This window comes from Danio aesculapii, chromosome 23, assembly GCF_903798145.1.
Source record: "Danio aesculapii chromosome 23, fDanAes4.1, whole genome shotgun sequence".
Taxonomy (NCBI): domain Eukaryota; kingdom Metazoa; phylum Chordata; class Actinopteri; order Cypriniformes; family Danionidae; genus Danio; species Danio aesculapii.
In genome coordinates this window covers 32,943,511-32,960,321 of record NC_079457.1, presented here as the reverse complement: position 1 = coordinate 32,960,321, position 16,811 = coordinate 32,943,511, and the positions used below count along the sequence as shown (strand labels likewise).

At 35.6% G+C, this 16,811-nt stretch overlaps 1 protein-coding gene across 1 annotated transcript in view; it reads left to right on the top strand.

Moving 5' to 3' along the window:
- The first annotated feature begins 229 nt into the window (after positions 1-229).
- The window catches only part of ngfa (nerve growth factor a (beta polypeptide)), a 121,325-nt gene continuing 104,743 nt past the window's right edge, over positions 230-16,811 (top strand). The window contains exon 1 of the mRNA XM_056448942.1: positions 230-441. The gene's annotated coding sequence lies outside the window, so the exon portion shown is untranslated. The remainder of the gene's footprint in view (positions 442-16,811) is intronic.

The window sequence follows — 16,811 nt, the reverse complement described above, 5'->3', positions numbered from 1 at the left end:
GCGTTTGCAACAACTATTGAGGTAAGTAATTCCAAAGATGACTAACAAGAGTAGGGAAATGACAGTGAATCATCTTGTGAATGGGGCCTAAACAAACCTCCACTTTCCTGTCACTTGCAGCACTATGCAATGATTTCTGCAGCCTATAGACATGATGAGAGAAGGAGGGGCATAGAGAGGGAAAAGGGAGGCACTAGGACCTGTTGGCTCCTCCAGTGGAGGTCAGGAGAGTTGTGGGACTCCAACTTTCAGAACAATCAATCTCCCTTAAGAGAGAGTGGGAGAAAGGCTGGAGTGGATGGCATAGGACCTGGATACTCACAATTTGCCACATTGAAAAGCACCAGACTTTGGGGATAATCCTGTGGAAAGTTTGAGAGCTGGAATACAACCAACTTGAGGTTTTGACATCTGACAACTTTAGAAGGGAGCTGCTGTGAGGTAAGCAGCACTGGGTGGAATGCTTTTAAATGTTCTTGCAACCTTTCAGCAACCAAAACAATATATATATATATATATATATATATATATATATATATATATATATATATATATATATATATATATATATATATATATATATATATATATATATATATATATATTATTTTAAAAGAGCCCATATCCTATGACAGGAAGACTCAAGGGGCTGTTGACAAGAAAATATATGCATGCACTGTAAAGAAATTACTTGAGTGATACACTAGATGGTATCTGGATTGTAGAGGAACAGCAAAAGTGTGGCTTACTTCATCAACTTCAAAAAGTTTGAGAATGAAACTAAAAAAAGGGAAAGAGAAGAAAAAAAACAGCTGTTTCTGAATGAATTCCAAACCAACTAATGCGGTTTGGATAACAATAACATGTGGTGTTATGGAAACTTGAGTTTTTAATGGTGTGAGAAGACGCGCAGTTGAAGCAAGAAGAGATGATCTACTTTATTGGGTCTGCTTGGTGATTCGGATGTTGGAGAAGTATTATTTTCTAAGGTAGAGACCACTAAAACATCAAACCTTTCTCTCACTACCCCTTTCTTTTTCCATCTATCTGGCAAGCCACTCATGTTACACAACCAGAGATTCTTGCTATTGTAGCCTCATTCCTCTATAAGACAGTACATGCTACTTTTTTTATGATTTTCATCTGGACATGAGCTGTGGTTAGCATGTCAGTCATTTTCAGGATCACAAGTATGAATGCATGAACAGCAGGGATAAGTCAACACAGAGGTGCTTCCCCAGCAGGATATTTATACCTATTTGGCAGAATGATGTAATGTATCAGATATGTTGGAATCTACAAAAACAATGTGTCTCTTTATATACATAAGAAACTGTAAAACCATACCGTCCAGAAAAGGTTGGGCAATTCAGACAACATCTGCAAAAAATAAAGCCGAGATTGAAACCTGCACAGAAATAATAAAAATAAAAACATCAATTATGTTCTGCATAATATATGTCATAAAATTCACCAACAATGGCATACGTACACTTGCCCTAGGTGTATCAGTCCAAATGTAGGTTGATCGCCCTCTTGAAGTCAGTTTGGATAAAACACAAAATTTGCTTGACACTGAGTGAGTGAAGCCATTCAAATTCCCAGATGCTCTCTTGTCCTGAGGCAGATGGACAGTGCTATTTTCTTTCCATACAATGATGTTGGCTATTATTATTCATGAGCAGGGTCAGGTTTCCCATTGAGCCTGAATTAAAGGTTTCTCTCTGTAGATCTGTGCTCATGTAGCGTTCTGTGCCACTGTGGTAATGAGAGGTAATGAGGTCTTCTAATGAGGCAGGTGGGCCACTGCCAGTAACTCCCCTGGGTGTTTAAGTTACCCAGGCTGATGACTGGAGCGTATACCTTAGTGTCGATAATAGCCATGTATATATAAAATATCCCATTAACTACTTGATGGAATAAGAGCACACTGACCATCTGGCCCCCCAAAAAGAGATGATGTGGATCTAGTTTACCCACCAAACATTACATGTTTGCACACAAACTACTTTCACAGATAGATAGTTGTTCAAGCTGGAAACCCAAAATAAACATGCACTTCAGAGTCCTGCCCCTGACTGAAATTATCTAATATATAGTTTCTTCAGATGGATATCAGAGTTTGGACAGCACTGGAGCTCTTGTGTGCACTTTGAAGAATGTTTTATGAGGATTTGAGCTTCCTTATGACTACTTCTGTTTAGGATATGCTCTGTTTGTTTGTGCAAAGAAGAAAGACCTTTGACAGAGTCGAACATTTAATGCCCTCTATGAGGAGGGTATAAGTAGTATGTTATTTTAGATAAAGTCCATCCCAAGAATATTGTTAATCAGTTACAAATATATCATACAATTCTTTGTAAAGTCATGAAATGTTCAAGTGGTTGACAAAGCACAATTCAAATGACCTGCAGCTTTGTTGATGTGTTGTATTTATATTCAAGAGAACAACAGCTGTTTTTGTTTTATTTATTTTATTTATCACATATTTTTGTAATTACACAGGTTAAAAAATGTAGTTGAGTAAAAGTTTGTTTATGAAATTGTATTGTTAAATAAAATTAAATGACAACTTTAAATGACAACTTCTGCTACCCATTTTTCATTTATTTCCCCCATTTTATTATTTAAAACACTCATACATAATTTTTTCATCAAGCAGAACATTTTTCCCCTTTTTTCTGCTATTTCAGACTTCCAGTTTGAACAAAACAAGTATGAAGCATTTCATAATGTGACATGTATTGTCTTAAGTGACATGGTGTGAATTGTGATCTCCACATTATTCACTAGATACAATGCCTATTTCCATCAAGCTGCTACACTGACTAATGCATAAGAGCACAAACCAGCAAAAATCCAGTAAATGGATTCGATGATTCCTTGGGTTTCCTTTTTCTTTTTTTTAAGTTAAGTGGTTGTATACCATTTATTTGAGCTAAATTAAAAAAAAAAAAAACACTAATGCTTTGCTTCTTAGACTTTACACACCTGAAACTTGTCTATAGCACCTATTTACTGCTGCTCTTATAGTTGTGTAAATTGCTTCCTTGTCCTCATTTGTAAGTCGCTTTAGATAAAAGCGTCTGCTAAATGTAAATGTAAATTAAGTTGAACATTTATAAATGTAATTTATTTCTTTGAATTCAACACATATAAATTGTTTGCAACTTTATAAGTGCAATAGCAATCTTAGAGCTGCTGATAGGCTCATAAGGTGCAGCTTTTGGAGAATGACTGCACAAGCTGCAATGATAACCCCGCTATTACACTATTGACTAGATTCACCACTTGACAACAACCATGTGTGTTTCAGGTTTATTAACTGGCAACATTAGTTTCACTAAAGATCAAATAAGGACTTTCAAAGCAGACAAATTACCTTTTTTGCCATCTTTATCTCCTACATTTTTATTAAAAGATTACTCTATTGAGGTTGTCAAAATCAGTTGGATCGTTGTTTGAGTGCGGACCCTAATTTATTATAGTTTCACAGTATGTCCTTAAATTTATATTAGAAAAATGAGGAGGTCTATTAGCCTGAGATTTTGGTTTAAACGGACTTCCAATCAGACTTGACAAATGTATCAAGCAAGCTTTGGAAACCAGCTTGAATAATAAATAAATAAATAAATAAAATGATTGGACAGAGGAGTCGTTTTCATTTTAGATATGTTAAAAAAAAGAGTTTTCTTTAATCTGTGGGAGGGATATACAAATGGGTTATTAAGTCTATCTTACTCAAAAAATGTATTTGACTAGGGCTTATGCTTGTACATAAACATAAATTATGTGGTTATAAAATGTAACAATTGGTGGATTAGAATAATCTTTGTTAATACATTTAGCTTACACTGTAAAAAAAAAATACTTGCCAAACTCAAAATGTTTTAGAGACTGGTGACATCTAAATTAATTTCGGCTTAATGTTTTTATTTTTTTTTTATTTTTTATTTTTTAATTGTAGCAACAGCCTGTTAACCTTTGCTCGGTGAGAAATACTGTGCTGAGCTAATTGAAAAACCATCAAGTCTGTCCATTCATGTTAATGGTCCAACTGAATATTTAAAATTGTTGTAGCATGCTTTTTTGGTGTCACCTAATTTAAAAAAAGTTTATTGGGAAACTTAGATTGCTAAAGCAACTTTACTGAATTGTTTATTCCCCATTGTCAAATAAGAATATTAAAATATACAAAACAATGATACCCTAAACATTGCCACATTTATTTATTTATTTATATTTATCAAACAGACACTATTGTGAAAATACTTTAAAATAACAAATATTGAATATTTCTATTAAGTATACCGTATAAAGTCATGCATTTTAATTCATAATTTATACAAAGCTGAAGTGTAATTAATACATTCACAGATATGTGCAAAAATGGCAAAACACCATAAAATGTAAGTATTTGTGTGAGGTTACTTTGACCATTATTTAGTGTAGTTACCTAAATATTACCATTTACCTGAATATTACCATTGCTCAAAAGGTAATCTAAACTCATGAAATCACATTTTAATGGTTAAACCAGTTCAGTTAAACATCAAAAACACCCTCAAATCTAAACAGTGGATTACTTCATGCTGTTGACAGATGATTCCAAAACAGAAAAAAATCTCCCAAAAGTCTCAATAAAAAAATAAGAAAAAAAAAAATATTCAAGAAGAACTTTAAACCCATGAAGCTGCGTCTATGTCAAACACCATGTGAACTTGTTTAGAAAGTCGTTGTATTCCAGGTTGAGGAGATACAATAATCCAAATGCACAAAAATTGATAAAGTCTCCTAAATTGCAAACCATCTCATCTTCCAGGACAGCAGACATTCAGCAAAGTTGGCAGGTCTCTTAGAGTTTATCATGCTGCTGCTTACTGGTTCAAGAATTCCTATCTTTATTGTAGTTGAGTGGGTTTCCAGCGGCCCTGTATGTTAACAGTATAAAACAGCAACGTCAATACTAAGTCTAAATATATCAAATACAAATGTCTCCATACCATTAAGAAAACTTTAAAAAAGATTTTCCTGTTGGGTCACAAAAGGTCATTTTAGAATTACAGAATGTGGATCTTCACATAATTATTAGCATAGTAACAGTATGTTAACTTTCCATACTGTGAGAATGTTATACTATGAGCACACACATTTTTACTTCAAGGTTTGTTCGCCAAACACAAATATTAAACTTCTGTTTAATAAATTGGCTAAATACAATTTAATATGTTTGTTGAATATATATTTATCATTTTAAATTCAGACAATGAGCTAAAATTAATTCACAATAAGCTAAATTTATTTATTTATTTTTGACTGGGGTAATGAGTGGGATGTAATTTGTTGAATTAAATTGAAATTTATTTTTCAATTTCAACAACTCTTCAAGAAGTGTGGCTAAATTAAATAAACTTGTTTCTACCATTGAAATATGAGCTGGTATCAATATATCTAAAAAGGCAAGACAAGTTTATTTATATAGCACATTTCACACACAATGGTAATTCAAAGTGCTTTACATCAAGGGTTCTCAACCTCTTTCACTTCAGGGCCCACTTCTTTCTCCGATCAATTTTTTGAATGCCCACCTATCTGACATTTTCTCTAAAATGTTTGTATGAAATGCTTCTTAAAAAGTTATATAGAGGTTATATGTTAAATGTATAGATATTATAAATTTAATTATATATAAAATTTTATATATATATATATATATATATATATATATATATATATATATATATATATATATATATATATATATATATATATATATATATATGAATAAATAAATAAAATAAACTTCTACCGCTGCACAATAGAAAGCATCTTGACCAACTGCATCACAGTCTGGTATGGAAGCTGCTCTGTTGCTGAGCGTAAGGCACTGCAGTGGGTGGTGAAAACTGTCCAACGCATCACAGGGACCACACTGACATCCAGAAGAAACGCTGTCTGCGCCGAGCACGCAGTATTCTTAAGGACACCTTTCACCCTGCTCACAGACTGTTTTCTCACTTGCCTTCCGGCAGGCGCTTCAAGCTCCTTCAGACAAAAACTCCCTTTTGAGATCTGCCCCTCACTTACTCTTTTGCCCAACCCCCCCACCCCCCCGCCCCCCCAATACACCCCCACACTCCTCTAACTTATACTCCTCACAATCACTGCGCCGTTTAACAATTGCACATTTAAAAATTGCACAAATTCATTGCACTACATTGCACTGATTCACTTATTTGAACTGTACATACCCACTGCACATGGACATTTGTAATTATGTACACACCCACTGTACATATACATTTGTAATTATGTTTATCTATCTGCACACTTCTGATTACTAATAGCAACCTGTACATATATTCATTTATTGTAAATCTCTGTTCATAGCTAATACAACCTGTATATAATGTTCATTGTACATCCATCTGTAAATATTACCGTAGTTTTTCTATAACTGCACTTTATAGCTTATACCTGCATCCTGCACTTGCTGCTATTGCACTACTGGTTAGACCTAAACTGCATTTCGTTGCCTTGTGCTTGTACATGTGTAATGACAATAAAGTTGAATCTAATCTAATATATATAGATAATTTTATATATATATATATATATATATATATATATATATATATATATATATATATATATATATATATAAAACATACACAGATTCAAACAGATTCAGAACCACAGGTCAACAGGGAGATTGCAAAAAAACAGCTTGTTTTCAACTGGACTGACTGAATATCTACTATTAAATATCTACTATTTAAAAATATACTAACAAATATAAAATACACTAAAACACCCTAAATCTGTTGATACATGTCGATCTGATGGCGGTTGAGTTTGCAGCTGGATATCAAGATCACTGACAGGAACAGTGAACAGCTTCCCCAGAGCGTGTCTGAAGCTCCTATGCAAGTTCATTTTTCATTCTATGGCAGAAACACCATTGAGCCTCACTATATAGTCACAAAAAAAGAAGAAAAAAATGAAAAAGAAAAGAAAGACAAAATAGTGTGATTTGTCGGACATAGTACAGTGCTCGTTCAGTAAAAGCACAGACAAACATATGTGTGTTAAGTCTTGATTTGAATGTACCTAATGTTGGAGCACATCTGATCATTTCAGTGGGGAGTTGCATTAAATGAACTCTTGGAATTTCTGTTTGTATTCAGTAAGCATATATGTAATGTCTTGAGGTCCTAGGCCATTTAGTGATTTATAGACAAGTAGTAATACTTTAAAATCTATTCTGAATGTAACTGGGATCCAGTGCAAAGACCTGAAGACAGGTGTAATGAGCTCTGATTTTCTGGTTCTGGTCAGAATCCTGGCATGACCTGCAAATGTCTGCCTGTCTTTTTGAGAAGGCCAGTGAGGAGTCCATTACAGTAATCCACCCTGCTGTTGATAAAAGCATGAACATGTTTCTCTAAGTCCTCACTGGAAACAAAGCATCCAATTCTTACTTAAAAAAAAAAAAAAAAGAGTGTGCTGATGTATTTACTGCTTTGATATGACTACTGAAACTTAGATCAGACTCCAGAATCACAACAAGATTCTTGACCTTATTTTTTGTTGTTTGACCCGTAGAGCCAAGGTATGCATTCAAATTGAAAACCTCAGGCTCTATTGCAACGATCTAGGCGCAAAGTCTAAAGTGCATTCTGCAAAAGCATTAAGGGAACATCTGAATCCACTTAAGGATGGAAAAATACGGTTTGCCGCAACACATGGTCAAGGGTTGGGCTTATTTTCCTAGTGAGGAATGGGTGTGCTTTGAGAATAAACCAATCAGAGTCTCCTCTCCCATTCCCTTTAAGAGTCAGTTGCGTCGCGCCGTGGTGCATTTGCTATTTACATGGCAGACTTCGTAAGTGGAAAAACTAAATGTTCCCTAGCGCAAAACAGTTAAGCAGACCATCTGCAGCGAGGATAAAGAACAAGACTTCAGTCTGCCTCTTTACTTTCTCTTTCTGTCTTTCATGGATAGGGAAATGGAGTTGTACGCACTCCACTAAAGACATCCATTAGCCTATATATTTAATTTCATTTAAGCATAAAGATTTTTCAAAACTATTTCTAAATTCAGTTCTAATTTCCAGCAAAAGAATAAATGTACAGTAATAACGAGTTATATCCAAACACACGTCCTATGGCCCTTATGGTCCAAAAACAGACAGTTGGACAAATCTATGCTTGTTTTTCATTCATTCATTCATTTTCCTTTCGGCTTAGTCCCTTTATTAATTTGGGGTCGTCACAGCAGAATGAACCGCCAACTTATCCAGCATATGTTTTACGCAGCGGATGCCCTTCCAGCTGCAACCCTTCACTGTAAAACATCCACACATCCCTCTCATTCACACTATGGACAATTTAGCCTACCCAATTCATCTGTACTGCATGTCTTTGGAGGAAACCCAAGTGAACACAGGGAGAATATGCAAACTCCACACAGAAATGCCAACTGACCCAGCCGAGGCTTGAATCAGCAACCTTCTTTCTGTGAGGCAAAAATGCTACCCACTGCGCCACTGTGCAGCCAAGCTTGTTTTTAATAAAGCAAATATAAATATGCATATAATAATGAATAATAATAATAATAATATTTTACAAAAGCAGGTTGTCATGAACAAACTGAAAACAGCCCCCAGAGATAAAGCGTGCAGGCAGTGGTGTTTATATTTATGTAGAAATTTTTCATTTTTGTAATATTTTAATCTTTTAATTTTTTTTTTTCATTTGTAAAGATATTTGTGTATTGGTGTACATCCTGTGTGTATTAAGCAATGTGTAGGCGTTTAAGGCGCACAACTAACGAGCTCTGCGCTGGATTTTAGACCTGCTTTCAGCTGGTCTATTGCACTGTCTATTTTAGTTTCTCAAAATAGCAATGCATCAAAAACAAGGTGCCTTGACATTCCTCTTTTCATGACCGGAACACCCATGAGTCCATAAAGTGGCGCAAATGGATTTGCTATTTAAACAACGTGGTGCAAAACGGGAAATTTAGAGTTGCACTGGTCTGAAAGTAGCAACACATTGCGACAAACACGTCTTGCGCCTTATTGCGCTGAGTGTATGATAGGGCCCCTCTTCTCTGATACCAAATGCAATGACTTCAGTTTTCTCTTTGGTTAATTGAATAACATTTTGGCACATCCAACTGTTAATTTTATCAATGCATTGGCAGAGGGTGTCAATGAGGCTGTAAACATTAGGCAATAAGGCTAAGTTGATTTGAATATCATTGATTATCTTTTGTTGATTATTGATTAAGGGTGCTCTCTGTAGTATGCAGAGATGTATAGTAACGAAGTAGAACTACTTCACTACTGTACTTAAGTACTAAAAGGCAGTATCTGTACTTCACTGGAGTACTGTTTTTTTCTCCTACTTCCACTTTTACTTAAGTATATATTTTTGATAAGTTTAATACTTTTACTCCGATAGATTTTTTTATGAGCTGCATTGTTACTCGTTACTAGGGGTGTCAAAATGATCGATATCGGTTCAGTAATAGATCATAACCGGTTATTCTGTACTGACAGGGCCGGCGAGTCCATAGAGGCGACCTAGGCGACTGCCTAGGGTGGCAGAATAGAGAGGGTGGTGTCCACGACACCTCCCTCACCACCTGCGTCCTCAGTTATATCCATGATCATCCTTTGCCTAGAGCGGCAGTTGAGCTTGCTCCGGCCCTGCAAACTGACATCATTTATCTCCTATGTGCGATGTCGCAATACTATAGCGAAGGATGGAGGCACGAGGGCGAGTGAAGGCGGCACAGCACACGAGCCGCTATTTCACTACTACAGAGAAATGCTGTAAGACTCCATCTCTGCTGGCCTGTTTGTGAAGTAACTTTTCCTCTCCTCTTGGCTGTTAAAGCGAGACTTGTGGATCCAGACACGAGCGTGTCTGAGGTGCAAGTTTTCTCCACTGTGTCTATTATGTGGATTACTGGGTATTATACACATATAGACTGTAACGGCGGCTATTCTTCCCGCAATCATTGAACAGCGCTTTCATTTCTAAAGCTGACAGCAGCCCTTTCTGTTGAGAAGGTGAAGACAATAACCTATCATAAAGGTGCAAAAGCTCGCCTGTCAGCGCTCAAAAAGCAGGCGGGATAATATTTACATTACTTTACTTGCTATAAATGCTCATGCTGTCTTCTGTAAATGAGTTTTGTTTGATACATTCAGAAAGAGTGTTTTCTTTTAGCGGGTCAAATTAAGGGAAGAGCTTATATATCTTACTGCTGTATTAAAGGACAAAATTGTATTACAAATAACCTGTCACACTGTATTACACATTGTATTACAAATTAACTGTCACATCAAGAAAAAAGCAATAAACATTTCTTACCTCCTAATGTCGCTAGTTAATACAATCAATGCATTTTTTTTCCCCCAACACATCCCATATCTTCTAAAATATCAGCCACTACCAAATGGTTGAGATGTTGGTTTATGGTAAAAGTACCAGAATGAATATACTATAAAAATATGAAAAAATATGAACTGTAAGACCAATTTAATTAAAAACATAATCGAAATGAAACATTTTTGAATACTTAATTATAGCCATTAGCCATAAAATATTTAAGATTTTCATTTAACACAGTAATATACATGCTTTCTTGTTTTTTTTTTTTGAGAGAGAGAGAGAAAGTGTATGAGTGTGTAAACGTGTATTTATATGTGTTTGTGTGTGCGTGTGCCCATGTATTTGTATAACAACATCGGTATTACACAGATATTACGAGGAGATGGTGAATTATTTGGACAATGCGTATGACATTCAATAATACTAAATATATTTTATTTTCAGAAAGTAAAACTACACATAATTTCCTGTAAGGGTTGGGTTTAGAGATAGGATTTGGGGTTAGAGCAATCGAAAGTACAGTTTGTACAGTATAAAAACAATTGTAACCTATGTAATGTCCCCACATTTCACAAAAATGTGTATGTGTGTGTGTGAGTGTGTGTGTGTGTGTGTGAGAGAGAGAGAGAGAGAGAGAGAGAGAGAGATAGAGAACTCTTTATGTGAGAGTGTATGAATGTGTGAGAGTGTAGGGAGAGAGTGTACATTTAGGTGTGTGCAGGGCAGTGTAAATGTGTGTGTGTGTGTGTGTGTGTGTGTGTGTGTGTGTGTGTGTGTGTGTGTGTGCGTGTGTGTGTGTGTGAGAGAGAGAGACTAGTAGAAACTATTGACATCCATCAAATATCTACAAAAACAAACAAACAATCAAATATCAATTTCTTACAATTGTGCTAATGCTGGTACACAAGTATTTGCCATTTAAGAGGTAATCATCTTTGAAAGTTGTGATTTCCACACAAAAGTTCTAAAAATTAATTATATGTACTCCAAAAAAATCCTAAACGTGTCGAAAAATATTTATACTTAAGAAATTTGCTATATTCATGAATAAATAACAAGCTGTGTCATATTTATTCTCTGAATGATCAAAAGTTGATATTTCTCAGCAAACAATCCCTTCAGACTGCAGAAATGCATGATATGAAATCATTAATTTGGCATTTCTACCTTTACCATAAAGTGACAAATCAACCATTTGGTTGAGCATGTTTTTGAAACATACAAACACACTGAATATTTTTCATGGCACCATATAACATAACTGTGTAAAGTTAGAGCTCTTAGAGGGTAATATGTCAAAAAAAAATATGCTTACCTTGCAAAACCACTTCACATGATGTCAGGACTGATTTCCTTGTTTTTGATTTCAATGTTGCGACGAGTGCTTTCAGGTTTAGTCAAGTTACAGTAGGTACTCCTCTCAATAAGATATGGTGAGTCAAAATATGGTCAACCATTTGGTCGAGCAGGCAGTTAAAGGAATAATATATAAATATTAATGTATTTATAGATTTGAATAAAAAATATTCTTGTGTTGTGAAGAAAAAATCTAATTATGTATATCGTCAATGCCAAGATATATCGAATTGATGAACTGAATTGATGGCATAATAATTGTAACCGAAACAAACCGTGAGACCAGTGTAAATTCACACCCCTACTCATTACAATTATAGACCTTTTTCTTGGCTGCTGCATGGAGGGCGCCATAGTGACCAGCGTCTTCCAGTAGAATGTTTAGAACTTCCGTTTACAGCATTTAAAACCGTTAATTTGCACTCCAAAAATGGGTTTCAATAGCGTTTTGAGTGGATTACAGAGTGCTTTTGTGACACACAACTTTGAAAGCTGTTATCTGTCAGATCAGTAGTTCAAGCGCGAGAGAAAACTGTATTGTAAACCATGTTTCTTTTTGTTCTGCTTAATCACGTGCCCCAAAAAAAGATATTTAAAATAAACAAAACAATATGTCTTTTGACTGCTTTCTTTAATAACTACATTACACAATACTTGTACTTTTACTTTCAGTACTTGAGTAGTAAATTTTGAAATAAACTACTTGCAATACTTAAATACACAAATGTTGAATACTTTATTACTTCCAAATAAGTATGGTGCTTAAAGAGCACTTCTACTTCTACTCAAGTCACTGTTTGATAGAGTACTTGTACTTTTACTTAAGTCTGGGTCTCTAGTACTTTATACATCTCTGGTAGTATGATGAGCTCTTAAACCAAATTGAAAATTGTCTAAACGTCACTTGGAGCTTAAGAGCATGTTAACCTAGTTAAAAACAACTTTTTCAATAGGTTTGCTAATGAAAGATAAATTTGAAATCAGTCTGTAGTTGCTCAATAAGGTGTTAACCAGGTTTCTCTTTTTCAAGAGGGGTTTAACAACTGCAGTTTTAGGTGAGTTTGGAAAATTCCCTGAAAAAAGTGAAACATTACCCCTTTTAGGAGATCCATTTCTAGACAGTTAAACACTGTTTTGAAGAATGACATGGGGAGTGTGTCAATACTGCAGGTTGATGTTTTCATAATCTGCATGATCTCTTCCAATATTTTACCATTAATTGCCTTAAAATCAGACATAATGTCTGATTTCTTAAGGTGTGGTTGAGTCTTTCTGATGGGTGAGCATCAACTTGGCTGACTGGATGAGCTTATTGCCTTTCTGATATTATTGATCCTAACAGCAAAGAAATTAGCAAACTCATTGAATTTGCTTTCTGAGAGAAGTTCACTATGAACAATAGAGGGTGCAGGTGGTATTTAAGTTGCTGTTTATAAGGTTTGAAAAGAAAAACTGCCTAGCAAAGTTTAGTTCCACGTTAAAAGCATGAAGACAAGTCTTCAAGATAAGTCTTTATATATGTTATAATGGACTACAAATTTTGTCTTTCTCTACATGTGCTCAGCTTTTCTGTGCTGTCTTTTCATCATCTGTGCTGCCGTTGAGTTTCTCCAAGGTGCTTTATATCTCCCATTCCTCTTCCTGACTTTAACAGGAGCAATGTCATCTATGACATTCTTAACTTTAGAGTTAAAAAAATCAAGGAGAAAATCAACAGAGTCTACAGATATTATTGGTGCTAGCGATATGACCTTTATAAACTGCTCACTAGTGTTCTCATTTATGCATCTTTTTCTGACCGAGACAGATCTGTCTTCAATGGCAGGAGTGATCAATGTATCAAAGAAAATCCAGAAATGAACAGATAGTGCGACATCCTTATCAACAGTCAATGAAATGTGAAAATCCTTAGTTATAAGTAAATAAACAATGTGTCCATGACTGTGTGTCTGTCCTTCAAAAGTATTAAAAACAGTCATAAGTTTTTTTACATTAATTTCTGGAGGTTAATATTAAAATCACTAGCTATAGTAAAATTGTAAAATTCAGAGGATACTGTTCTCTGTTCTCTACATCTCTGCAAAATCATCAATGAAATTTGGAGAATATTTTGGATGTCTGTAGATACTGATCAGTAAAATGTATGGAACACCCTTTAGTGCTATTCAATGGACAAATAGTCCCCAATTGACGCTTGTTTACACTCATAGACATCTTTATATAAAGCAGCAATGCCTTCACCTCTCCTATTAGCTCTGCAAACACTCATACAATCAAAGTTTGGAGGGCTGCCTCATTTAGGATTAGGGCTGGGTATCGTTCCAAAATTTTCGATATCGATACCCTGAATTCGATACCGGTTCCGAACGATACTTTTTTCGATACTTTTATTTAAAGAAATATATTTACGTGACACTTTTCACAGCAGGCTTATCTCTAAGACCAATAAACAAAGGAACGAAAGCACAAAATGAACAAAGTGTAGTTAACACAATATGTTAGTGCAACAAACAGTTTTAATAAAGTTCAAGCAGTTTTAAGTCAATCAATTTTAAGTATTTGTGAGGCTTACTGCTGCTTAAAGATTTAGTTCACCCAAAAATTGAAATTCTGTCATTAATTATCTACAAATGAAGATATTTTGGATTTAATCTAAGAGCTTCCTGATCCTCCCATAGATAAATCATTGAATAAATTTATTTTTGTTTACTTTGCGCACAGAAGTATTCTCGCAGCTTCATATAATTAGGATTGAACCACTTATATCGCATGGACTTATTTTGACTATGTTTTTGGTTCCTTTCTAGGCATTGGAAAATGCATATCCAGTAAATCTAATCTTTCTCCACAGTAGAAAAAGGCAGCAACCTTTAACAATAAAATTTGTAACGGCCCTGTGGCATTCATCTTTCCTTTCTTTGTTCATTTTTACTTTTTCTGCCAGTGTAAATGGATTATCACTTGATGGTCTCCTAATTCCAGGGTCAGCAGGAGCAGACACTATAACATTAATGTGAAGAAAACATGAAAGCTAAACTGTTAATGCAGCCAAGGATAATGACATTTATATTAGATAAGTTTAATGTGAGGTAAACTTCATCATTTACTGTTATTTTAGTATCAACTAGTATTTTAATATCAACTTAGTATTTAAAGCCATCGAAACAGTACATAACGTTACACAGCGTACGTTAGGTCAAAAAAGGATTAATAAATTTACCCCACACAAACTTAAGCCCCATTTACACTGTAAGGTCTTGATGCCCAATTCCGTATACATATGATACTGCCTATATCAGATTTTTGTCTGTCCGTTTACATGTTCTTTTAATTGTGACCCATATCCAATTCATGTCTTTACACTTGCCGTACAATTTACGATGCATGCATAAACGCGGGTTCTAGCATCTGTGCCACACTAGCCACGATGGAAGAAACGGTCTTGTTTATAGCTCTGTGAAGCGTAATATAAGCAGTGAATGGTTCAGTCCAGATTTACCCCCACACAGTTTACGTAATGGTATGGCCCTGATGTGTGTGTGTGTGTGTGTGTGTGTGTAGCAGATGTAGCCTTTGCCTGTGTGCGCACTGGTGTTGGAGAGAATAAAGTTGTTCTGTATAGTCCGCAGTGAGTGTATTAATAGCGACAAAAAGTAAAAGTTACAACACAAAGTTTGCCCAACTTTAAAATGATTTTGAGGCGGAAGAGGTGGGAATTGGCCGCCATCGCAGCTCGGGCTTATGGTTTATATGCTTTATGATGTACTCCATCATTCAGAGGAATGTGTGAGAGAGATCTCAGGTCTGGTGGGAGCAAATTGTGACGACTGATCACTTTCCTCCATGTTTCCTCTGCTGTTGTTGTTTACCGCGTCGGAATCTCCACACACGCTCTTCCTTATACATCATTAAACCGCGGAGAAGCACCACATTGTCACAAGTTTAATGATGATCAGAACAGAACGCCTCAATAAATCCGATCTGCCTGTTTACATGACGCTCACATTGTCACATATCCGATTTATATCTGAATTACTTCCACATATGAAGGAGACCTGTAACCGATTGCTGAATATCCGAATGCATGCTTTTTTTTTCTGTTTACACGGTCATCATACAGATCCGAATTGGGCCACATTTATCTGCAGTGTAAACAGGGCTTTAAACTTTAACGGTACACAAGCAAGAAGTGCTAAAAGTTAACTGATTTTGTATGTCTGTTTGACAATTTGACAAGCTCTGCGCGAGTAGGCGTAACCGCCGTAAACTGCTGATTTTCATCACAGTCTCGCCGCAGCGCAGCCAATCACCAGCATTTGATCCGGGCACATTAAGGATGCAGGTTTTCTCCAAGTGGTGCTCACTGACGTTGACAAGATTATACCCTTGGGTATCGAAATTTGGTACCGAACGGAAATTATTTTTTCGATACTCTGTAGTATCGAGACGGTTCGGTCGGTGCTTAAAAACTCGAACTCGATACCCAGCCCTATTTAGGACTGCAGGCACTACAGCTATCATCTAGCCAAGTTTAATTTAAAAGCATAAAATCAAGGCAATTTGTGTTGATAAAATCGTTGACTATAAGTGACTTGTCAATTGATCGGATGTTTAAAAGTGTTAACAGTTTTAGCTAATTTTCACGGTGGCCGGGAAGTGCAAAACAATATTACAAAGTGTGAAACACTTTTACAAAGCTCGAGACAAATTTACATTTTGAAAAACATTTTTACCTATCATAAGACACAATTACATAGGAAAAACTATTTTACCAAGGACGAAACAAATTTACATTTTAGAAAAAAATTAACAAAACTCAAAACACTTTTACAAGTCCCGAAACAAATTTACAATCACAGATTCCTTATGGAAAGGTAATGTACCTCACACTGGAAGTGACGTTGAATGTACCATACACGTGGGAAAGGTGGGAGTGACGTGGGGAAAAGTGTTGGTGTTTGTGAGCGCGGAAAATTCGAGCTGTGGAGTACATGGCCTAAATAAAGTTTATGGTTTATGAATGCCATTGTCTGGTCGGTCTTGGCCCA